We start from the raw sequence: 26,069 nt of genomic DNA, 5'->3' as shown, positions 1-26,069 counted from the left end.
GTGAAAAGAAATGCAACAATGCAATATTCAGTGTTGACAGCTAGATTTTTTATGGACATGTTCCATAAATATTAATGTTAAAGATTTCTTTTTTGTGAAGAAATGTTTAGAATTACGTTCATGAATCCAGATGGATCTCTATTACAATCCCCAAAGAGGGCACTTGAAGTTGATGATTACTTCTATGTGTAGAAATCTTTATTTATAATTGAATCACTTGTTTATTTTTCAACAAGTTTTTAGTTTTTTTTTATATATTTTTTTCCCAAATAGTTCAAGAAAGATTTCTATAAATGAGCAATATTTTGCACTGTTTTACAATTTAATAAATCAGAAACTGATGACATAGTGCTGTATTTTACTTCTTTATCTATTTTTTTCAACCAAAACTGCTTTGCTCTGATTAGGGGGTACTTGAATTAAAACAATCCGTCACTCCTAATTGCTAAATCCCATGAAATCTTATACGTCTAGTCCAGGGGTCGGGAACCTTTTTGGCTGAGAGAGCCAAGAAGCCAAGTATTTTAAAATGTATTTCTGTAAGAGCCATGTCATTTTTTTTTTAAACTGAACACAACTAAACGCGTGCATTTTTAAGTAAGGCCAGCATTTCTGGAGTATAATAGGTCTCTTATTCTCTTTGATAACATTGTTATTCTGAAGCTAACTTTGGAGGGGGCGTGGCATGTGGGCCTGCAGCGAGGCAGGGTGTTGCCAGGACCGGCCTCGAAATCAGCGACAGGTGCGTAGATGGCCCACCTGGGTCTTGTTATCGAATCATCCGTCGCAATGTTATAAGCAGCAGCCAGGAGGAGAGACGGGGTTGGGGCTGGAGCCAGAGCGCGAGCGAGAACGAAAGAAAAAAAGACAATTGCTGGAAAGCAACTGAGAGACTTATTGAATAATAAAACAATATTGTAACCCTGAAACAGGCTCTCATGTTGGTGCTTGGTGGTCTTAAGAACCCCCAGGAGGGCAAGACCTACGCTAACCAATAATAAATAAATTACTTCTTACCATTAATGCAATTTCTTGAACACAAAAATGCATGAGAATGTTTTACATTTTGAACGTTCTTTCTAACACTGTGATTACAAGTGGAATTATTCAATACTTATCGTGTTAAGCAATGTCAGCTCAGATTTATCCGAGAGCCGGATGCAGTCATCAAAAGAGCCACATCTGGCTCGCGAGCCATAGGTTCCCTACCCCTGATCTAGTCTCTTACGTGAATGAGCTACATAATATTATTTGATATTTTACGGTAATGTGTTAACAATTTCACACATAAGTCGCTCCTGAGTATAAGTCTATGAAAAAAACTGCAAGTTATAGTCCGAAAAATACGTTATTGAAATTGTTGATAAAAAATGATTGCACCGAACCTTTAGGATGCCATTTTTAAAATTTTTTTTTTTTTGGCCTGGCGTGCTGTCAGTTGAGCGAGCACATTTAGCGAGGATGACGGCTCACCATTTTATTTATTAATAGCGATATAGTCATCCTGGGGCATACATAATGCATGGCGGTCCTAAGGTCTGCATAAATCTTTGCGCAACAGGAAGGGCACGCTGATGAAAGAGCGGGTCGGCGAAGAAAGTCGGGGGGCAAAAAGCCGATGATTAGTGGGGGCCGCCTTCCCCCCCCCGCTGCAAACCTAAGCGTCGGCGGCGGGAATTTAGCATAAACGTAATAAAGCGGGCGACGTCTTGGCACAAATTCTTTTCTCAGTCCTGGCGCGGCTGCGGTTGATTTGCACAGAAGGTTTTGCTGCACTCGTGACACCTTTTGTGCTTCCAGCTGTGGAGTGGCGTGGGAGGACAACGCCGGTGTGGAACATGCAAATGAGGTGCAATGGAAATAAGTCACATGACATCATCATCATCAGTCAGCAAAGAGGGGAACATGCAACTTCTTATTCTCTTTCAACTGTTGCTGTCCACCAGGGGTCACTGTTGTGCAGGCAGATGTGATACAGAACACACACACACACACACACACACACACAACCTCAAAGGGTGACTCTGTCTCTCTTGTAAATGACCAACCACTCTTCTTTCCATCCATCTATCAATCATAGGTTTTGCACTTTTTCCTCCAAAACAAGCCAGCCAACTTGTCCCGCCTGCGGTGTCTGCTTTGCATAATTAGACTTTTGATAGCAACGTTGTACTTTGTTTGTGCCGACCTGCTACCTATTGCAGGGAGACAACAATTTGGTTGACGCTGCGGAGCATCCGTGACCAAATAACGCTTATTTATAACAATTTAAAGGCCTACCGAAATGAGATTTTCTTATTTAAACGGGGATAGCAGGTCCATTCTATGTGTCATACTTGGTCATTTCGCGATATTGCCATATTTTTGCTGAAAGGATTTAGTAGAAAACATCGACGATAAAATTCGCAACTTTTGGTCGCTAATAAAAAAGCCTCGCCTGTACCGGAAGTTGCAGAGGATGTGCGCGTGACATCACGGGTTGTAGGGCTCCTCACATCCTCACATTGTCTCCCCTTTTAAACTGTAGGAGCAGATGCAGGGATTGAGAGCAGGTGTGTGGTTTACGCACCTGACTCTGATGGCTGCGGTGTCGCTCCATGCGTGCCCCGCCTCTCCGCTCCGCTGCATGCTCCGCCTCCTGGCCGCCATCTTGGGCAGGACCGCTGTCCGTCCTAACCTGCTGTCGGCTCCGTCTCTCCACAATTGGGTTCCTCTATGTAAAGCGCTTTGAGTCACTAGAGAAAAAGCGCTATATAAATATAATTCACTTCACTTCACTTCACCAGCAGTAAGAGCGATTCGGACCGAGAAAGCGACGATTTCCCCATTAATTTGAGCGAGGATGAAGGATTTGTGGATGAGGAAAGTTAGAGTGAAGCACACAAAAAAAAAGGCGACGGCAGTGGGTGAGTTTCAGATGTAATTAGACACATTTACTATATAATTCTGGAAAATCCCTTATCTGCGCTTATTGTGTTAATAGATGGGTGCTGGTTAGCGCCTTGCATGGCAGCTCCCTCCATCAGTGTGTGAATGTGTGTGTGAATGGGTAAATGTGGAAGTAGTGTCAAAGCGCTTTGAGTACCTTGAAGGTAGAAAAGCGCTATAGAAGTACAACCCATTTATTTATTAATAGTATTTTAGTGAGAATATGAAGTCATACCTAGAAGTCGGATGGCTGCTGTAAACGCCAGTGTCTCTGAGAGAAGCCAGGGAGCCAAGATCACAGCTGCCTTTTTGAGCTGCAGGATGAGGTTGCATAATCCACTGAAGTCCCCGACTTAATATCACAATTTTTCCCATCCCAAAACTTGCTGGTTGATGTTCGCTTGACCGCTCTGTGTTAAAGCTTCACAACAAACAAAGAAACACAGGCTGTGTTTCGGTGCTAAAGACAGCTGCAATCCACCGCTTTCCACCAACAGCATTCTTCTTTGACGTCTCCATTATTAATTGAACAAATTGCAACACAGATGTCCAAATTACTGTGTAATTATGCAATGAAAAGAGACGACTTTTCGACGTGTGTGGTGCTGGGCTTATATGTCCCCTCCAACCCGAGACGTCACGCGCACGCGTCATCATTCCGCGTCGTTTTCAACAAGAAACTCCGCGGGAATTTAAAATTTCAATTTATTAAACTAAAAAGGCCGTATTGGCATGTGTTGCAATGTTAATATTTCATCATTGATGTATAAACTGTCAGACTGCGTGGTCGGTAGTAGTGGGTTTCAGTAGGGCTTTTAAGTCTAAGGTCTACTTCTGTCTCCAAGTAGCATCTGAGAAAACACCTAACTCTCCAGGTACCGAAGAAACGACCAACATTGAAATGCAGTAGCGTAAGAGGCCGAGGTAGTCATTAAAAACAAGTCAGAGGTTTTATTTAACAAGCACCGTCAATTCCAGACTTCTTCTTTCCCTGCATTTTGAACCCTGCGGCTTATAAAACCGTGCGGCTAGATTTTTCCAATAATTTCTAAAACTCAATGTTTTTCAATCATCCATCCATCCATTTTCTACCACTTATTACCTTTTAGGTCACGGGGGCGCTGGTGCCTATCTCAGCTACAATCGGGCGGAAGGCGGCGTACACCCTGGACAAGTTGCCACCTCATCGTCAATTACCTTGAATTGATTAAAGTGGACCCCAACTTAAAAAAGTTGAAAAACTTTTTCGGGTGTTACCATTTAGTGGTCAATTGTACGGAATATGTACTGTACTGTGCAATATACTAATAAAAGTTTCAACCAATCAATCAAAAAATCGCAGGGCCAGTGTTTATCAATCAATCAATGTTTATTTATATAGCCCTAAATCACAAGTGTCTCAAAGGGCTGCACAAGCCACAACGACATCCACGGTACAGAGCACACATAAGGGCAAGGAAAAACTCATCCCAGTGGGACGTGGATGTGAATGACTATGAGAAACCTTGGAGAGGACCGCATATTTGGGCATCGTTTATTGAGTGTTGTTAAAAGAAAAGGTTATGTAACACAGTGGTGAACATGCCCTTTCCCAACTACAAACCCCGTTTCCTTTTGAGTTGGGAAATGGTGTTAGATGTAAATATAAACAGAATACAATGATTTGCAAATCATTTTCAACACATTTTCAGTTGAATATGCTACAAAGACAACATATTTTAATGTTTAAACTGATAAACACATTTTTTATTTTTTTTCGCAAACAACCATTAACTTTAGAATTTGATGCCAGCAACACGTGACACAGAACTTGGGAAAGGTTGCAATAAATACTGATACAGTTGATGAATGCTCATCAAACACTTATATGGATCATCTCACAGGTGTGCAGGCTAATTGGGAACAGGTGGGTGCCATGATTGGGTATAAAAGCAGCTTCCATGAAATGCTAAGTAATTCACAAACAAGGATGGGGGGAGGGTCACCACTTTGTAAGCAAATTGTCGAACAGTTTTAGAACATTTCTTAACGAGCTATTGCAAGGAACTTAGGGATTTTACCATCTACGGTTCGTAAAATCATCAAAAGGTTGAGAGAATCTGGATAAATAACTGCAAGTAAGCGACGATATTACGAACTTTTGATCCCTCAGGCGGTACTGAAACAAAAACCGACATCAGGGTGTAAAGGATATCCCCACATGGGCTAAGGAACATAAAACCACTGTCAGTAACTACAGTTGGTCGCTACATTTGTAAGTGCAAGTTAAAACTCTACTATGCAAAGCTAAACCCATTTATCAACAACACCCAGAAACGCCACCGGCTTCGCTGGGCCCGAGCTCATCTAAGATGGACTCATGCAAAGTGGAAAAGTGTTCTGTGGTCTGACGAGTCCACATTTCAAATTATATTTGGAAACTGTGGACGTGGTGTCCTCCAGAACAAAGAGGAAAATAACCATTAATGCTGAAAGGTCCATACAAGTTTTGGAGCAACACATGTTGTCATCCAAGCAACGTTATCATGGACGCCCCTGCTTATTTCAGCAGGACAATGCCAAGCCACGTGTTACAACAGCGTTGCTTGGTGTTGAAGAGTGCGGGTACTTTCCTGGCCCGCCTGCAGTCCAGACTTTTCTCCCATCAAAAATGTGTGGCGCATTATGAAGCGTAAAATAAAACAGCAGAGACCCCGGACTTTTGAACGACTGAAGCTCTACATCAAACAAGAATGGGTAAGAATTCCACTTTCAAGGCTTCAACAATTAGTTTCCTCTGTTCCCAAACGTTTATTGAGTGTTGTTAAAAGAAAAAGGTGATGTAACACAGTGGTGAACATGCCCTTTCCCAACTACTTTGGCACGTGTTGCAGCCATGAAATTCTAAGTTAATTATTATTTGAAAAAAAATTAAGTTTATGAGTTTGAACATCAAATATGCTGTCTTTGTAGTGCATTCAACTGAATATGGGTTGAAAAGGATTTGCAAATCCTTGTATTCCGTTTATATTTACATTTTTTAGTTTTACTAGTGAAAGCAGCAAGCAGCATCCTGCTAAAATATACTTGCTACCAAACAGGGAGAAGCGACATCGCACCGACACAGCAGAGAAAATACGCACACAATGGGAATAATCATGAACAACAAATCCATGAAGTGACAAGCTCGCCATCCAAGCAATACACCGTTTGTTGACAAGATTATGTGGCAGCCATGGGAGCGCATTCAATCTCTTTCATTAAACAAAGGTGACACAATCCGGTGAAAATATTCAAAGAGCTGGCGTCAGAGCCGACATGCTCCCTCTGCTAACTGCCAAAGCTGACAAATACAAACAAAACACAAAACCTTGGATGACGTCACTAGGCAACAGGCCCCGCCTTTTAAAAGAACACACACTGTCCTCTCGTATGTAACGTCTCTCAACTGCACATGCCAGATATTTGAAGATCCATCCATCCATCCATTTTCTACCGCTTATTCCCTTTTGGGCTCGCGGGGGGCGCTGGCGCCTATCTCAGCTACAATCGGGCGGAAGGCGGGGTACACCCTGGACAAGTCGCCACCTCTACAAAGTGGTGACCCTCACCCCATCCTTGTTTGTGAATTACTTAGCATTTCATGGAAGCTGTTTTTATACCCAATCATGGCACCCACCTGTTCCCAATTAGCCTGCACAGCTGTGGGATGTTCCGAATAAGTGTTTGATGAGCATTCCTCAACTTTATCAGTATTTATGTTGTTTTTAAATTAATGTATTGATGACCTTCTCTGGTATTTACATTTGTTAACGAGTAATTTAATTAAATTACTTTTTTTTTGGTAAGTCACTATAATTACTTTTTAAAGTAATTTTCAGAAAAATGTTAGCAAAGATGCTAACATGTTTACAAGTGTCCATTCGTTGTATTGTTTCAGTTTCACAAATTCCTCAGTAAATTCACCCAAAAGTCACCGTGGAGTTATTGAGTCTGTTTAGCTGATTGGAGAGCAAGCTTCAGCAGCTAGTAGGTCCATGACGATGACTTCTGTTTTGTATGATCCGTCGTTTTACTGCCCTGTTAGACATTGTTCAGAAACAATAAATGATTTATTTGGGGCGGCATAGCTCGGTTGGTAGAGGGGCTGTGCCAGCAACTTAAGGGTTGCAGGTTCGATTCCCGCTTCCGCCATCCTAGTCACTGCCGTTGTGTCCTTGGGCAAGACACTTTACACACCTGCTCCCAGTGCCACCCACACTGGTTTAGATGTAACTTAGATATTGGGTTTCACTATGTAAAGCGCTTTGAGTCACTAGAGAAAAGTGCTATATAAATATAATTCACTTCACTTATAAGTAAATAACTAATTTTGTAAGATGAATACGTGGCTTATAGTCCGGTTTCTGTTAATGTTAAGAAAATATTTTTTCCCTAGAATTTAGTGGGTGTGGCTCTAAAGTCTGGAAAATATGGTACATTTAATATTTGTGGCCTCTGTCACATGACGAACAGTTTGAACAGTAACACTGTGTTTGGATATTTAATTAGCTGATTCTGTGGTACTGAACTCGACGCACGGAGCCCAGGGAATGCCGCCGCAATGCCTTTTGAAGTTCTTAAAAACGTTTTCATGACCTCATCGTGACTTTCTAAGGCTTCGCTACACATCTTAAAATAAGGCTCCGCCAACCATCCGTCAGTCAGCTACAGTCACACGCTGGAATTTGGCTCGTTTTGTTTTTTTCTGGTAAAGCTTTCCAAGGTTAGTATGACCAATTTTAGATAAAATGCTGACATGAAAATAAGAGATGTTAACGTCTTTCTCCATTAAAAAGAACAAAAAAACGTTCCTCAATGTAAACTTGCATGAACACATTACTGTCTGAGCTAAACCTCGAGCCTGTGCTCTCTTAGAGTGATTGATATTAAACTTTTACAAGTTAAACTTAATTAAACACTGACATAAAAACAACATGGCTCCAAAGTAGCCAAAACACTGTTATTAAATCAGATTCGGCTTTATCTATTCTGCCAAGAAAAGTACATTGCCTGGCTATTTTTTTATTGCATTGAATGTTTTCAAATAAGACTTGGTTACAAGTTTGTAGGAGTACTTTTTTTTTACTGTGATAATGATGATCGCGAGGCATTCCCAGGCCAGCCGGGAGACATAGTCTTCCCAACGTGTCCTGGGTCTTCCCCGTGGCCTCCTACCAGTTGGACGTGCCCTAAACACCTCCTTAGGGAGGTGTTCGGGTGGCATCCTGACCAGATGCCCGAACCACCTCTTCTGGCCCCTATTGATGTGGAGGAGCAGCAGTTTTACTTTGAGTTCCTCCCGGATGGCAGAGCTTCTCACCCTATCTCTAAGGGAGAGCCCCGCCACACGGCGGAGGAAACTCATTTCGGCTGCTTGTACCCGTGATCTTATCCTTTTGGTCATGACCCAAAGCTCATGACCATAGGTGAGGATGGGAACGTAGATCGACCGGTAAATTGAGAGCTTTGCCTTCCGGCTCAGCTCCTTCTTCACCACAACGGATCGGTACAACGTCAGCATTACTGAAGACGCCGCACCGATCCGCCTGTCGATCTCACGATCCACTCTTCCCTCACTCGTGAACAAGACTCCTAGGTACTTGAACTCCTCCACTTGGGGCAGGGTCTCCTCCCCAACCCGGAGATGGCATTCCACCCTTTTCCGGGCGAGAACCATGGACTCGGACTTGGAGGTGCTGATTCTCATTCCGGCCGCTTCACACTCGGCTGCGAACCGATCCAGTGAGAGCTGAAGATCCCGGTCAGATGAAGCCATCAGGACCACATCATCTGCAAAAAGCAGAGACCTAATCCTGCGGTCACCAATCTGGAACCCCTCAACGCCTTGACTGCGCCTAGAAATTCTGTCCATAAAAGTTATGAACAGAATCGGTGACAAAGGACAGCCTTGGCGGAGTCCAACCCTAACTGGAAACGTGTCCGACTTACTGCCGGCAATGCGGACCAAGCTCTGGCACTGATCGTACAGGGAGCGGACCGCCACAATAACACAGTCCGGCACCCCATACTCTCTGAGCACTCCCCACAGGACTTCCCGAGGGACACGGTCGAATGCCTTCTCCAAGTCCAAAAAGCACATGTAGACTGGTTGGGTAAACTCCCATGCACCCTCAAGAACCCTGCCGAGAGTATAGAGCTGGTCCACAGTTCCACGACCAGGTCGAAAACCACACTGTTCCTCCTGAATCCGAGGTTCAACTTTCCGGCGTAGCCTCCTTTCCAGTACACCTGAATAAACCTTACCGGGAAGGCTGAGGAGTGTGATCCCATGATAGTTGGAACACACCCTCCGGTCCCCCTTCTTAAAGAGAGGGACCACCACCCCGGTCTGCCAATCCAGAGGTACCGCCCCTGATGTCCACGCGATGCTGCAGAGTCTTGTCAACCAAGACAGCCCCACACCATCCAGAGCTTTAAGGAACTCCGGGCGGACCTCATCCACCCCTGGGGCCTTGCCACCGAGGAGCTTTTTAACTACCTTAGCGACCTCAGCCCCAGAAATAGGAGAGTCCACCACAGATTCCTTAGGCACTGCTTCCTCATAGGAAGACGTGTTGGTGGGATTGAGGAGGTCTTCGAAGTATTCCTTCCACCTATCCACAACATCCGCAGTTGAGGTCAGCAGAACACCATCCGCACCATACACGGTGTTGATCGTGCACTGCTTCCCCTTCCTGAGGCGGTGGACGGTGGTCCAGAATCGCTTCGAAGCCGTCTGGAAGTCGTTTTCCATGGCTTCCCCGAACCCCTCCCATGTCCGAGTTTTTGCCTCCGCGACCGCTGAAGCTGCACACCGCTTGGCCTGTCGGTACCTGTCCACTTTCTCCGGAGTCCTATGAGCCAAAGGGACCCGATAGGACTCCTTTTTCAGCTTGACGGCATCCCTCACCGCTGGTGTCCACCAAGGGGTTTTAGGATTGCCGCCCCGACAAGCACCAACTACCTTGCGGCCACAGCTCCGATCAGCCCCCCCCCCCCCCCCGCCACATCGCAGCCAACTCACCACAAGATGGTGATCGGTAGAAAGCTCTGCCCCTCTCTTCACCCGAGTGTCCAAAACATGAGGCCGCAAATCCGATGACACAACTACAAAGTCGATCATGGAACTGCGGCCTAGGGTGTCCTGGTGCCAAGTGCACATATGGACACCCTTATGTTTGAACATGGTGTTTGTTATGGACAAACTGTGACGAGCACAAAAGTCCAATAACAAAACACCACTCGGGTTCAGATCCGGGCGGCCATTCTTCCCAATCACGCCTCTCCAGGTTTCACTGACGTTGCCAACATGAGCGTTGAAGTCTCCCAGTAGGACAAGGGAATCACCCGGGGGAGCACTTTCCAGTACTCCCTCGAGTGCTCCCAAAAAGGGTGCATACTCTGAACTGCTGTTTGGTGCGTAAGCACAAACAACAGTCAGGACAAGCCCCCCCACCCGAAGGCAGAGGGAGGCTACCCTTTCGTCCACCGGGTTAAACTCCAACGTGCAGGCTTTGAGCCGGGGGGAAACAAGAATTGCCACCCCAGCCCGTCGCCTCTCACTGCCGGCAACGCCAGTTTGGAAGAGGGTCCAATCCCTCTCGAGAGAAGTGGTTCCAGAGCCCTTACTGTGCGTCGAAGTGAGTCCGACTATATCCAGCCGGAACTTCTCGACTTCGCGCACTAGCTCAGGCTCTTTCCCCCCCCAGTGAGGTGACGTTCCACGTCCCGAGAGCTAGCTTCTGTAGCCGAGGATCAGACTGCCAAGTGCCCTGCTTTCGGCTGTCGCCCAGCTCACAATGCACCCGACCTCTATGGCCCCTGCTATGGGTGGTGAGCCCATTGGAGGGGTGACCCACGTTGCCTCTTCGGGCTGTGCCCGGCCGGGCCCCATGGGAACAGGCCCGGCCACCAGGCGCTCGCCATCGTGCCCCACCTCCGGGCCTGGCTCCAGAGGGAGACCCCAGTGACCCGCGTCTGGGCGAGGGAAATCTGGGTCCATGCTTTTTCTTCTTCATAAAGGTCTTCGAGCTGCTCTTTGTCTGATATCTCACCTAGAACCTGTTTGCCTTGGGAGACCCTACCAGGGGGCATAAAGCCCCCGGACAACATAGCTCCTAGGATCATTGGGACACGCTAACTCCTCTACCACGATAAGGTGGCAGCTCAGAGAGGAGTGTTACCATGCCAACTCATTAATTTTCACCTTGTCTTCATGTCACGCCCCTGTCTTCATTTCTCACACCTGTTTTTAATGATCATGTCTATTTTTTAAACCGCAAGTTGCCAGGAAGTCATCCTGGAGACTTTTCATATTCCTCAACTGCCTTCATGCCATGCCATTGCTGTTTTATTGTTCTGTCCATGCCACGTAAGTTTTTGGGGGTTTTTTTTAGTCACAGTTATTGAGTTTTGTGTTTCATGCCTTTGTGCTAGTTTTTGTTTTCAGTAGTCTAGTTTGTTCTCCGCCCTCGTGCGCGCCTTCTGTTTACCTTTTGTTGTAGTTTGTTCGTGTAAGTAATATATATATATATATATATATATACATATATATATATATATATATATATATATATATATATATATATATATATACATATATATATATATATATATATATATATATATATATATATGTGTGTGTGTGTATTTGCAAAGCTAAGAGCCGGAGATTTAAGAAAACCACGGCGCACTTACCGGTGTAAACAATTATCCAAGGAGGGTAACCTTAAACGCTGGGTTAGTGTGGCTAAAAATAATTATTGGGTTGAGGTTTTTTCTTGAGCCAGGGATGTCGTTGTGGCTTGTGCAGCCCTTTGAGACACTGGTGATTTAGGGCTATATAAATAAACTTTGATTGATTGATTCTATTTCGTTTAAGGAGTTATCCGGCTTAATGTAGACATGGCCTCAGAGAGTTCACATGTCTTGGCTCCACAGTTTTTCACTTCCGGGAAGAAGACATGTGACTGAATACAAATACTGCTCAAAGTACAGTCAAACCTGTGTTAGCGGCCACAACAAAGAAAAGTCACGTTGTATAATCTAAATAACTAATTCACATTTGATTATTTATCCATAACGATTTGAAATAGATGAATAATTTTCAAAAATCTATGTAAAAAAATTTAACTCTGCATCCTTTCATTTCACTATGAGTGTAAATGTGTTAATGTTATTTAGTCATTTATTTCTCTTTGAATATTCTGAACTCCTGTTTCCATGTGAGTGTTGCCTTGTGACTGGAGTCATACTTGCCAACCCTCCCAAATTTTCCCGGGAGACTTGCGAATTTCAGTCCCCCTCCCGAAAATCTCCCGGGGCAACCATTCTCCCGAATTTATACCGATTTCCAACCGGACAACAATATTGGGGGCGTGCCTTTAAGGCACTGTTTTTACCGTCCTCTACAACCTGTCGTCACGTCCGCTTTTACTCCGTACAAACAGTCACATAATGTATGCAGCTTTTAAACACACACAAGTGAATGCAACGTATACTTGGTCAACAGCCATACAGGTCACACTGAGGGTGGCCGTACAAAAAACTTTAACAAATATGTGGCCGCACTGTGAACCCACACCAAACAAGAATGAGGAAACACATTCCGGGAGAACATCCTCACCGTAACACAACAGAACAAATACCCAGAATTCCCTTGCAATACTAACTCTTCCGGGAAGCTGCATCTCACGAATTCGGAGATCTCAAGGTTGGCAAGTATGGACGGAGTATTAGCACTTCACTTAGAATGTAACTAGATAAAACCGATTTAACGCACCGTTATAATCAATTTCAAGACGTGTAGCGAAGCCCTAAAAATAACACCGTTGTCCATGAAGAGGGTGGTGTTAATGGACATTTAAAACACTTAGACTTTTGGGAATATGACAAGAAAATACCGTATTTCCTTTAATTTCCGCCGGGTATATAGTATGCGCCTGACTAGAATTACTGCCGGGTCAAACTTGTTTAGAAAAATATTGTTTTTATTAGCGCATGTCTAGAATTTCCGCCGGGTTAAACTTGTTTCGCAAAATAATTAGCATATGCCTAGAAATTCCGCCGGGTCAAACTTGTCACGTCACGAGTGACACTTCACCTGTCATCAGTTTCAAAATGGAGGAGGCTGATTTCAATCATTTGAAATCGCATAAAGGGAAGAAGATTAAGAGCTATTCAGTAGGATTTAGGGTCCAAGCTATTGAATATGCTAAAAAGAACTGTAAGCAGCTATGTTTTATTCATATACCGTAGCTGCGTGTGTCAAATATGAGTCATTAAATGACTCCCGCCTCCTGGTAGTAGAGGGCGCTAGTGATCCTTCTTGCGACTACTCGGCTGCAGAAGAAGTGACAACAAGCAGCAAGCGTTTGTTTTTTCCTCCCGCTTGCACTTTTAACATGGAGGATTACATATCGAAAATAAAACAGTTTTCTAAACTGGACTTTCAATCGAAGCAGGAGGTAATAATGGAATATCTCCATCGAGACAGAGAGACTCTTAAATCTGAAGAAAGATAAGGAAGACTTCTATAAACAAGTTATCGATGCTTTTGATCAAAAGGAGCTGCGCATGGACTTCATTTATAAGTAAAGGGAAGACCATAACGCTTTTCATGATGGTATATTTACATCACACTCAAATGTATAAGCGCAGGCCAAAATTTACCGCATGCCTTTGGTAAACGCCGGAGTGAGAAGAGGTTTTAAATTAATTAGCAATTCAAGGAAATACGGTAGGCAGGGTTTTTTTGAGGAGCTAAAAGTCTTCTTCAGGTGGAAGTTGAACAGCGGTTTTGAGTCATGGTCTCAAGGCTGCAGAAGTGCTTGATGCCTCGAGTTTGTCACGGCGTCCAACACACATGACATGTTTACGCCTCGCACTAGTTATTTTCGGAGGGGGAAAAAAAACAAACTACTTTCACTCTCCTGCTTAAAGGTCGCTTGTTTATTTTCCTACGAGAGCCAAGCAATCTCCCTGTAAGATGGAGTAAATGGAAGAAAGAGTTGTTAGTGGGAGCAAAAAGTCTGAGAGCACAAAGTCGTCCATCACTGACCCTCACGTGAGGAGGTAAAAGGTCGTCCTAGTTGTTAACCTTTATTGGCTTTAATCGCTCGCAGACGCGGTCTAGCGGCTTTCGGGATCCCCGGGGGGGCGGGGGGGCGGGGGCCAGGTCTCCCGTGCCGTGTTCCCCACATTACCATTTGTTGTCATCACTTATAAACACACATTTGGAGGGAGAGGGAAAAAAAAAAACTCCTTTGCACTCACTCAGTGGTGTTTTTATAACCCGGTTAACTTTCCATTTCAGCAAGAAAATGGAGAGTTGGAAAGTTTTTGCAGGTTAACAACATTGGTAATCTTTGCCATCCTAATGCGGGAGTTTTGCGAGACAAAATTGCCTCAAGGTTGCTTATTATGGACGACTTCTCGTGGAAAATATCCCTGTTCAGTAGGAGTGGGTGACTTTCACAATCAAACTGACACGCTACTTTGGTACAGTGGTCCCCAACCTTTTTGTATCCGCGGACCGGTCAACTCCTAATAATTTTTCCCGCGGCCCGGCGGGGCTGGGGTGGGATCTTTTTTTTTTTTTTATTTATTCTTTTTTTTTTTTCTTTGTCATGAAAAAGGGAGTTTTTTGTGGTTGGTGCACTAATTGTAAGTTTATATTGTGTTTTTTATGTTGATTTAACAAAAAAAAAAAGTTTTTTTTTAATTTTATTTATTCATATATATATATATTTTTTATTCAATATAAATTAATAAAAAAAAATTCTGCGGCCCGGTACCAATCGGGCCACGGCCCGGTACCGGGCTGCAGCCCGGTGGTAGGGGACCACAGCTTTAGTACACTGTATTGCCAAAAGTATTTGGCCACCCTTCCAAATGATCAGAATCAGGTGTCCTAATCACTTGGCCCGGCCACAGGTGTATAAAATCAAGCACTTTAGGCGTGGAGACTGTTTCTACAAACATTTGTGAAAGGATTGGCCGCTCTCCGTGATTTCCAGCGTGGAACTGTCATAGGATGCCACCTTGTGCATAAAAGTCCATAAAGCCATGGATGGCAGAGTCTGGTGTGGATGAACTTGACTGGCCTGCACAGAGTCCTAGCCTGAACCCGATAGAACACCTTTGGGAAGAATTAGACCGGAGACTGAGAGCCAGGCCTTCCCGGCCAACATCAGCGTGTGACCTCACCGATGCGCTTTTGGAAGAATGGTGGAAAATCAAATCAACTTTATTTATAAAGCACAGCCCGGTACCAATCGGGCCACGGCGAGGTACCGGGCTGCGGCCCAGTGGTCGGGGACCACTGCTTTAGTACACTGTATTGCCAAAAGTATTTGGCCACCCTTCCAAATGATCAGAATCAGGTGTCCTAATCACTTGGCCCGGCCACAGGTGTATAAAATCAAGCACTTTAGGCGTGGAGACTGTTTCTACAAACATTTGTGAAAGGATTGGACGCTCTCAGTGATTTCCAGCGTGGAACTGTCATAGGATGCCACCTTGTGCATAAAAGTCCATAAAGCCATGGATGGCAGAGTCTGGTGTGGATGAACTTGACTGGCCTGCACAGAGTCCTAGCCTGAACCCGGTAGAACACCTTTGGGATGAATTAGACCGGAGACTGAGAGCCAGGCCTTCTCGGCCAACATCAGCGTGTGACCTCACCGATGCGCTTTTGGAAGAATGGTGGAAAATAAAATCAACTTTATTTATAAAGCACAGCCCGGTACCAATCGGGCCACGGCGAGGTACCGGGCTGCAGCCCGGTGGTCGGGGACCACTGCTTTAGTACACTGTATTGCCAAAAGTATTTGGCCACCCTTCCAAATGATCAGAATCAGGTGTCCTAATCACTTCGCCCGGCCACAGGTGTATAAAATCAAGCACTTTAGGCGTGGAGACTGTTTCTACAAACATTTGTGAAAGGATTGGCCGCTCTCAGTGATTTCGAGCGTGGAACTGTCATAGGATGCCACCTTGTGAATAAAAGTCCATAAAGCCATGGATGGCAGAGTCTGGTGTGGATGAACTTGACTGGCCTGCACATAGTCCTAGCCTGAACCTGCTAGAACATCTTTGGGATGAATTAGACCGGAGACTGAGAGCCAGGCCTTCTCGGCCAACATCAGCGTGTGACCTCACCGATGCGCTTTTGGAAGAATGGTGGAAAATCAAATCAACTTTATTTATAAAGCACAGGCCGGTACCAATCGGGCCACGGCGAGGTACCGGGCTGCAGCCCGGTGGTCGGGGACCACTGCTTTAGTACACTGTATTGCCAAAAGTATTTGGCCACCCTTCCAAATGATCAGAATCAGGTGTCCTAATCACTTGGCCCGGCCACAGGTGTATAAAATCAAGCACTTTAGGCGTGGAGACTGTTTCTACAAACATTTGTGAAAGGATTGGACGCTCTCAGTGATTTCCAGCGTGGAACTGTCATAGGATGCCACCTTGTGCATAAAAGTCCATAAAGCCATGGATGGCAGAGTCTGGTGTGGATGAACTTGACTGGCCTGCACAGAGTCCTAGCCTGAACCTGCTAGAACATCTTTGGGATGAATTAGACCGGAGACTGAGAGCCAGGCCTTCTCGGCCAACATCAGCGTGTGACCTCACCGATGCGCTTTTGGAAGAATGGTGGAAAATCAAATCAACTTTATTTATAAAGCACAGGCAGGTACCAATCGGGCCACGGCGAGGTACCGGGCTGCGGCCCGGTGGTCGGGGACCACTGCTTTAGTACACTGTATTGCCAAAAGTATTTGGCCACCCTTCCAAATGATCAGAATCAGGTGTCCTAATCACTTGGCCCGGCCACAGGTGTATAAAATCAAGCACTTTAGGCGTGGAGACTGTTTCTACAAACATTTGTGAAAGGATTGGACGCTCTCTGTGATTTCCAGCGTGGAACTGTCATAGGATGCCACCTTGTGCATAAAAGTCCATAAAGCCATGGATGGCAGAGTCTGGTGTGGATGAACTTGACTAGCCTTCACAGAGTCCTAGCCTGAACCCGATAGAACACCTTTGGGATGAATTAGACCGGAGACTGAGAGCCAGGCCTTCCCGGCCAACATCAGCGTGTGACCTCACCGATGCGCTTTTGGAAGAATGGTGGAAAATCAAATCAACTTTATTTATAAAGCACAGCCCGGTACCAATCGGGCCACGGCGAGGTACCGGGCTGCAGCCCGCTGGTCGGGGACCACTGCTTTAGTACACCGTATTGCCAAAAGTATTTGGCCACCCTTCCAAATGATCAGAATCAGGTGTCTTAATCACTTGGCCCGGCCACAGGTGTATAAAATCAAGCACTTTAGGCGTGGAGACTGTTTCTACAAACATTTGTGAAAGGATTGGCCGCTCTCAGTGATTTCGAGCGTGGAACTGTCATAGGATGCCACCTTGTGCATAAAAGTCCATAAAGCCATGGATGGCAGAGTCTGGTGTTGAAGAACTTGACTGGCCTGCACAGAGTCCTAGCCTGAACCTGCTAGAACATCTTTGGGATGAATTAGACCGGAGACTGAGAGCCAGGCCTTCTCGGCCAACATCAGCGTGTGACCTCACCGATGCGCTTTTGGAAGAATGGTGGAAAATCAAATCAACTTTATTTATAAAGCACAGCCCGGTACCAATCGGGCCACGGCGAGGTACCGGGCTGCAGCCCGGTGGTCGGGGACCACTGCTTTAGTACACTGTATTGCCAAAAGTATTTGGCCACCCTTCCAAATGATCAGAATCAGGTGTCCTAATCACTTGGCCCGGCCACAGGTGTATAAAATCAAGCACTTTAGGCGTGGAGACTGTTTCTACAAACATTTGTGAAAGGATTGGACGCTCTCAGTGATTTCCAGCGTGGAACTGTCATAGGATGCCACCTTGTGCATAAAAGTCCATAAAGCCATGGATGGCAGAGTCTGGTGTGGATGAACTTGACTGGCCTGCACAGAGTCCTAGCCTGAACCCGGTAGAACACCTTTGGGATGAATTAGACCGGAGACTGAGAGCCAGGCCTTCTCGGCCAACATCAGCGTGTGACCTCACCGATGCGCTTTTGGAAGAATGGTGGAAAATAAAATCAACTTTATTTATAAAGCACAGCCCGGTACCAATCGGGCCACGGCGAGGTACCGGGCTGCAGCCCGGTGGTCGGGGACCACTGCTTTAGTACACTGTATTGCCAAAAGTATTTGGCCACCCTTCCAAATGATCAGAATCAGGTGTCCTAATCACTTCGCCCGGCCACAGGTGTATAAAATCAAGCACTTTAGGCGTGGAGACTGTTTCTACAAACATTTGTGAAAGGATTGGCCGCTCTCAGTGATTTCGAGCGTGGAACTGTCATAGGATGCCACCTTGTGAATAAAAGTCCATAAAGCCATGGATGGCAGAGTCTGGTGTGGATGAACTTGACTGGCCTGCACATAGTCCTAGCCTGAACCTGCTAGAACATCTTTGGGATGAATTAGACCGGAGACTGAGAGCCAGGCCTTCTCGGCCAACATCAGCGTGTGACCTCACCGATGCGCTTTTGGAAGAATGGTGGAAAATCAAATCAACTTTATTTATAAAGCACAGGCCGGTACCAATCGGGCCACGGCGAGGTACCGGGCTGCAGCCCGGTGGTCGGGGACCACTGCTTTAGTACACTGTATTGCCAAAAGTATTTGGCCACCCTTCCAAATGATCAGAATCAGGTGTCCTAATCACTTGGCCCGGCCACAGGTGTATAAAATCAAGCACTTTAGGCGTGGAGACTGTTTCTACAAACATTTGTGAAAGGATTGGACGCTCTCAGTGATTTCCAGCGTGGAACTGTCATAGGATGCCACCTTGTGCATAAAAGTCCATAAAGCCATGGATGGCAGAGTCTGGTGTGGATGAACTTGACTGGCCTGCACAGAGTCCTAGCCTGAACCCGATAGAACACCTTTGGGATGAATTAGACCGGAGACTGAGAGCCAGGCCTTCCCGGCCAACATCAGTGTGTGACCTCACCGATGTGCTTTTGGAAGAATGGTGGAAAATCAAATAAAATAAAATCAACTATATTTATAAAGCACATTTAAAATTTACCTCAGGGGTAGCCAAAGTGCTGTAAAATGGACAGGTTAAAAGATAATGCGAGAACCGAGCAAACACAACACAAAGAGAACACAATAAAAACATAAATAAATACAATTAATAAAACAGGTTCACAGCAGGTGTATTAAGGGGCGCCATTGCAGGATGGATATCACTCTGTGTTAAAAGCCATGGAATAAAAGTATGTTTTTAGGAGAGATTTAAAAACAGGAAGAGAGGAGGCTTGTCTAACACTCCTATAAACACAATCCGCAACCTTGTGGACTGCCTTCCCAGAAGAGTTGAAGCTGTAATAGCCGCAAAAGGTGGATAGAGATCATATTGAACCTTATGGGTTAGGAATGGGATGGCACTTCAAGTTTATATGTGAGTCAAGGCAGGTGGCCGAACACTTTTGGCAATTTTGTGTACGTTTTAATGTGTTCAATTGTTTGAATTTTTAATTTACCCAGAGCTGTTATGTCCAGTTAGCTTGTTTTATGTCATTTTTTATGTCTCATTTGCAACTATTGTACTGTATTACATAGTAGACCAGGGGTGGCCAACCAGGGGTGGCTAACCAGTTGATCGCGATCCACCAGTCGGTCTTTGGGACCCTACCGATTGATGGCCAAAATACTAGAAAAAAAAAATTAATATGACATGAGTGACAACCCCACCAGGAGAACAGACGCGCCATCAGCGAAGCATCCACCCCGCGGCCCCGCAAATTCAAAAATCATCGTGCTGCAACAATTCATTAAGACTGAATGTTGCGACACATCGGAAATGTTCTAACATTCAACATCAAACAAAACTATCCTAAAACACGAGCATCATCGCTGCAACGGAAGCTAACATGCAAAAAAATAGTCTGTGAACATTGCTCCAAAGTTTGTGGTGATTTATCTACAAACCCCGTTTCCATATGAGTTGGGAAATTGTGTCAGATGTAAATATAAACGGAATACAATGATTTGCAAATCCTTTTCATCCCATATTCAATTGAATGCACTACAAAGACAACATATTTGATGTTCAAACTCATAAACTTTATTGTTTTTTTGCAAACAAAAACTTTGAATTTCATGGCTGCAACACGTGCCAAAGTAGTTGGGAAAGGGCATGTTCACCACTGTGTTACATCACCTTTTCTTTTAACAACACTCAATAAATGTTTGGGAACTGAGGAAACTAATTGTTGAAGCTTTGAAAGTGGAATTCTTTCCCATTCTTGTTTTATGTAGAGCTTCAGTCGTTCAACAGTCCGTGGTCTCAGCTGTCGTACTTTACGCTTCATAATGCGCCTCACATTATTGATGGGAGACAAGTCTGAACTGTAGGCGGGCCAGGAAAGTACCCGCACTCTTTTTTTTACGAAGCCACGCTGTTGTAACACGTGCTGAATGTGGTTTGGCATTGTCTTGCTGAAATAAGCAGGGGCGTCCATGAAAAAACGGCACTTAGATGGCAGCATGTGTTGTTCCAAAACCTGTATGTACTTTTCAGCATTAATGGTTCCTTCACAGATGTGTAAGTTACCCATCTCTTTGGCACTAATGCACCCCCATACCATCACAGATGCTGGCTTTTGAACTTTGCGTCGATAACAGTCTGGATGGTTCGCTTCCCCTTTGGTCCGGATGACACGATGTCGAATATTTCCCAAAAACAATTTAAAATGCGGACTCGTCAGACCACAGAACACTTTTCCACTTTGCATCAGTCCATCTTATATGATCTCGGGCCCAGAGAAGCCAGCTGTGTTTCTGGATGTTGTTGATAAATGGCTTTCTCTTTGCATAATAGAGCTTTAACTTGCACTTACAGATGTAGCGACCAACTGTATTTAGTGACAGTGGTTTTCTGAAGTGTTCCTGAGCCCATGTGGTGATATCCTTTAGAGATTAAATTCAATGTTGGTTTCCGGCCATGCCGCTTGTGTGGAGTGATTTTTTTTCCAGATTCTCTGAACCTTTTGATGATATTATGGACCGTAGATGTTGAAATCCCTAAATGTCTTGCAATTGCACTTTGAGAAACGTTGTTCTTAAACTGTTTGACTATTTGCTCACGCAGTTGTGGACAAAGGGGTGTACCTCGCCCCATCCTTTCTTGTGAAAGACTGAGCATTTTTTGGGAAGCTGTTTTTATACCCAATCATGGCACCCACCTGTTCCCAATTAGCCCGCACACCTGTGGGATGTTCCAAATAAGTGTTTGATGAGCATTCCTCAACTTTATCAGTATTCATTGCCACCTTTCCCAACGTCTTTGTCACGGTTTGCCGGCATTGAAAATCTAAAGTTAATGATTGTTTGCAAAAAAAAAAAAAAAAAGTTTATCAGTTTGAACATCAAATATGTTGTCTTTGTAGCATATTCAACTGAATATGGGTTGAAGATGAATTGCAAATCATTGTATTCCGTTTATATTTACATTTAACACAATTTCCCAACTCATATGGAAACGGGGTTTGTACAGTAAAGAGTAAACATTGATATATAAGGATAATCGGGCTCGAAAAGGCTTATGACCACTGTAGTAGACTTTGCAAGCAGTTGCAATTCCAAGATGTTAGATAGCAGTAGTGTATCGACTGTTGTGTTGCCTTAGTCAGGAAGTCGTCTCAGCCATTAAGTGGAATGTACCAGTCTTGTCTATAGTTGAGTCCTACAAAGTGTTTTACTCTAAGTATTGTGCATCTCAAACACCAGCTCTTTGATTGTAAGATGCATCCATGTTGAAGTTTTCATTATAATGGCCATGTAAAATTGTTCCAGGGTAGCATATTTATGGAAAATCCAATGTCTGACATCACATGGACAAAGATAAGACCTTCTGGAGGAAAGTTCTGTGGTCAGATGAAACAAAAATTGACCTGTTTTGCCACAAAACCCAGCAATATGTTGGCAGGAGAAAAGGTGGGGCCTTTAATCCCAGGAACACCATACATACCGTCAAGCATGGTGGTGGTGGTATTATGCCCTTTTTTGCTGTCAATGGAACTAATGCTTTACAGAGAATAAATGGGACAATGAAAAGGGATGATTACCTCCAAATCCTTCAGGACAACCTAAAATCATCATCCCGGAGGTTGGGTCTTGGGCGCAGTTGGGTGTTCCAACAGTACATTGACCCCAAACACAGGTCAAAAAAGTGGTAAAGGAATGGCTAAATCAAGCTACAATTAAGGTTTTAGAATGACCTTCCCAAAGTCCTGACGTAAACGTGTGGACAATGCTGAAGAAACAAGTCCATGTCAGAAAACCAACAAATTTAGCTGAACTGCACCAATTTTGTCAAGAGGAGTGGTCAAAAATTCAACCAGAAGCTTGTGGATGGCTACCAAAAGCGCCTTATTGCAGTGAAACTTGCCAATAGACATGTAAGCAAATATTAACATTGCTGTATGTATGTCGTGCGGGTTCTCAGGACCACCAAGGAAGGACATTTTTGCGCAGGTTAAAGTTTCTTTTATATTTCAATAATAAAAGTCTGTACGGGTTGCTTTTCAGCCTTGCCGTGCCCTGCTTCCCCTGCCGCTCCACCTTTTCAGTCGCGTGCATCTTCGTCTTCCTGTGGCTTTCTTTCGCTCTCGTTCAGCATCCGCTTCATTTTGGCTCCTTACAGGCACTGCCCTTTTATACAGTGCGAGAGGAGATTTAAATTGTACCCAGCTGGGCGACCAACGCACCTGATAATATTTGCAGGGTTGATTCCGGCGCGCCCTGCCTCGCTGCTTGCTCGCAGTCCACGCTTTTTTCGTCGCCATTTTGGGCCGGGCTTTGGCGTGCCCTGCCTCGCTGTCGGACCGTCGGCTCCGCCTCCCCACAATGTATACTTTTGACCCAGCGATCTGGTCCCATTTTCAGACCAAACTTCATGAATGTTTATTGTGACCAACAAGTATTTGCTCCAATTACTCTATCACAAAAAATAAGAGTTTTTAGATATTATTGGAACCTCAAAACAGCCAAGACATGATGTTTTTACAAGTGTATGTAAACTTTTGACCATGACTGTATAAAGTTCAAGCAATTTTTGTGTGAGATTATAGAAATGTTCTGCTTGTCAGTCTCACATAAGTGGGTGCCAAATTTAGCGGCGATTCGCCTGAACCCCTAAAATATACACTCGGTTGTTTTGTGAACACTTTACCAGTTCCACTTAAGTGGTCCAATAATCGTGCTACCATGTTTTTTTTTTCTTGTTTTATTTTCATGAACGAAAAAGCGCTGGCCTGCAGTCGGGGGTTGTGTGCTTTGACAAATGTTCACCCTTTTGTGCGCTTTTCAGGAGTAGCAATCAGGGTGAGTCAGTGGAACATTTGTGTTTTTGCAAAAAAAAAAACAGGGGAGCCATATTTTCAAATGTGCGCTCTGACAAAAGACCCCAAAACCCAAAATGTTCATTGAAAAGGAACCCCGGCTCCCTGGCAGAGGATGTGACAATCTGCTGGTTTGGTGCTGACATTTTCACACCGACTGATTGAAGGACGCTTCATGGACTCCCGCTTTAAAAAAAATCAATAAACACTTGTACAAACCCCGTTTCCATATGAGTTGGGAAATTGTGTTTGATGTAAATATAAACGAAATACAATGATTTGTAAACTGACAAACATTTTTTTTTTTTAAATAATCATTAACGTTGAATAATTTGATGCCAGCAACACGTGACAAAGAAGTTGGCAAAGGTGGCAGTAATACTGATAAAGTTGAAGAACGCTCATCAAACACTTATTTGGAACATCCCACAGGTGTGCAGGCTAATTGGGAACAGGTGGGTGCCATGATTGGGTATAAAAACAGCTTCCCGAAAAATGCCCGGTCTTTCACAAGAAAGGATGGGGCGAGGTACACCCCTTTGTCCACAACTGTGTGAGCAAAAAGTCAAACGGTTTAAGAACAACGTTTCTCGAAGTGCAATTGCAAGAAATTGTGGGATTTCAACATCTACGGTCCATAATATCATCAAAAGGTTCAGAGAATCTGGAGAAATCACTCCACGTAAGCGGCATGGCCGGATACCAACATTGAATAACCGTGACCTTCGATCCCTCAGACGGCATTTAGTCAAAAACCGACATCAATCTCTAAAGGATATCACCACATGGGCTCAGGAACACTTCAGAAAACCACTGTCACTAAATACAGTTTGTCGCTACATCTGTAAGTGCAAGTTAAAGCTCTACTATGCAAAGCGAAAGCCATTTATCAACAACATCCAAAAATGCCGCCGGCTTCTCTGGGCCCGAGATCATCTAAGATGGACTGATGCAAAGTGGAAAAGTGTTCTGTGGTCTGACGAGTCCACATTTCAAATTGTTTTTGGAAATATTCGACATCGTGTCATCCGGACCAAAGGGGAAGTGAACCATCCAGACTGGTATCGACGCAAAGTTCAAAAGCCAACATCTGTGATGGTATGGGGGTGCATCAGTGCCCAAGGTATGGGTAACTTACACATCTGTGAAGGCACCATTAATGCTGAATGGTACATACAGGTTTTGGAACAACATATGCTGCATTTAAGCGCCAACTTTTTCATGGACGCCCCTGCTTATTTCAGTAAGAAAATGCCAAGCCACGTTTAGCACGTTTTACAACAGCGTGGCTTTGTAAAAAAAAAAGAGTGCGGGTACTTTCCTGGCCCGCCTGCAGTCCAGACATGTCTCCCATCGAAAATGTGTGGTGCATTATGAAGCGTAAAACACGACAGCGGAGACCCCGGACTATTGAACGACTGAAGCTCTACATAAATCAAGAATGGGAAAGAATTCCACTTTCAAAGCTTCAACAATTAGTTTCCTCAGTTCCCAAACGTTTATTGAGTGTTGTTAAAAGAAAAGGTGATGTAACACAGTGGTGAACATGCCCTTTCCCAACTACTTTGGCACGTGTTGCAGCCATGAAATTCTAACTAAATTATTATTTGCAAAAAAACAATAAAGGTTATGAGTTTGAACATCAAATATGTTGTCTTTGTAGTGCATTCAACTGAATATGGGTTGAAAAGGATTTGCCAATAATTGTATTCTGTTTCTATTTACATCTAACACAATTTCCCAACTCATATGCAGGATGGATTTTTATTTATTTATTTATTTATGTATTTTTTTGTATTATTTGCGTGCATCGCTGGGCTTGATTCGAGGGAATGACAGGGACTTCCTACGGCGTGTTGCAGCTAATCCACAGGCCCCGGTTTGCCTGCTTGCCCTTCAAGAATGGTGGCCAGGCAACATAATTGTCAAAGACCATGCTTGAGGAATCACTCTGCTGCCCTCCAATTAAAGTCCTCCAAAGCCCCAACATTACCTTTCTGAAGTGTGCTGGGGGGTTTTGGGGGGGGGGGGTTTAGCTCCCCGCCCTGCAGGAACAATAAAACATGTCTTTCGGGGTGATTAGAGGAGATTCATAAAGCTGCCGGGTAGTTTGCATTAATTACGGCGCCATTAAATATAAATCAAGAGGAGTTTTGTCGCAGTCGCGGATTACAAAAGCGCGCCCAAACAAGTGCAATAGTTCTGCGTGAGTGACGTGCTCGCTCCATTATTAACAGGACCAATTACCACGCCCTGAATTATTGAAAGGCGCCGCTTCGGTTCCGCTCTTCTTCGGTGATGGAACAATGTTTGCTGGCTGGAGACAAAGACACAACTGCGGGGTCCTAAGGTTAACTCTGCGTGCACTTTTGGCAAGGCAACTTTATTTATGTAGCACATTTACAACATTTTTTAAAATTGAGCCAAAGTGATTTAAAGGTTAAAAAGCATAGAGCAAAAAAAAAAAAAAAACAAGAACATAAACGATGAATGAGCTGAACAAGATAGTGCAAAAGCAATACGGTAAGAGGAGTCGAATAAAAAGTAGAAAAATGATATCCATCCATCCATTTTCTACCACTTATTCCCTTTTGGGGTCGCGGGGGGCGCTGGCGCCTATCTCAGCTACAATCGGGCAGAAGGCGGGGTACACCCTGGACAAGTCGCCACCTCATCGCAGGGCCAACACAGATAGACAGAC

The sequence above is a fragment of the Nerophis ophidion genome, linkage group LG15 (assembly GCF_033978795.1).
Source record: "Nerophis ophidion isolate RoL-2023_Sa linkage group LG15, RoL_Noph_v1.0, whole genome shotgun sequence".
In the NCBI taxonomy this organism is placed as follows: Eukaryota; Metazoa; Chordata; class Actinopteri; order Syngnathiformes; family Syngnathidae; genus Nerophis; species Nerophis ophidion.
This window is presented reverse-complemented; position numbering follows the sequence as displayed.